Here is a 615-nt window from a genome sequence, read left to right as displayed (position 1 = left end):
CTCCCATCCTTGTCGCAACCTCATGTGTCTAATGTTGCCTTTGAGTGGCAGCTGCCTGCAGTGGCACCCACGGCATTAAAGGCTATATATAAACACGGATGTTTGTAACTCATTAAAAGACATTTCACATATTGGATGAAAACAGCGCCAATAAAGATAAATTAATGGGAATCTATTACTAGGCTTGGGTCTCACCAGAACACAATTTGCATCATTTTAATATTCGGCATCATTGTCATCATCACAGCATACTCCTGAGCTACAAATCCTAACTTTTGAGACACTCAACAGGGGATCGAATTGAATACAGCAGGACTTAAGCAGGCTCAATGGCTGCATACGATACAAGGATTTCTGATGTCTACACAGATTGACCATGACTCCACATTTATTGCAAACAGATGAGCCCCAGCTCTCAGACTCACACACACACACAAAGACGCACGCACACACACATTACGCACGCATGCATGAGCAAAAGACCTGCCAGCAGAAGATAATCCTGATTGAACATGAGGGACAACTATCTTTAATTTAACATCCTTTGATAGAGCTCAACATCAACACAAGATGAGATGACAAAGCACAGTTTTAAACTAATGAATACACTTAACA

This window comes from Syngnathus scovelli, chromosome 4, assembly GCF_024217435.2.
Source record: "Syngnathus scovelli strain Florida chromosome 4, RoL_Ssco_1.2, whole genome shotgun sequence".
NCBI classification, from domain to species: domain Eukaryota; kingdom Metazoa; phylum Chordata; class Actinopteri; order Syngnathiformes; family Syngnathidae; genus Syngnathus; species Syngnathus scovelli.
The sequence above is the reverse complement of the archived record's forward strand: the minus strand, read 5'-3'. Positions refer to the sequence as shown.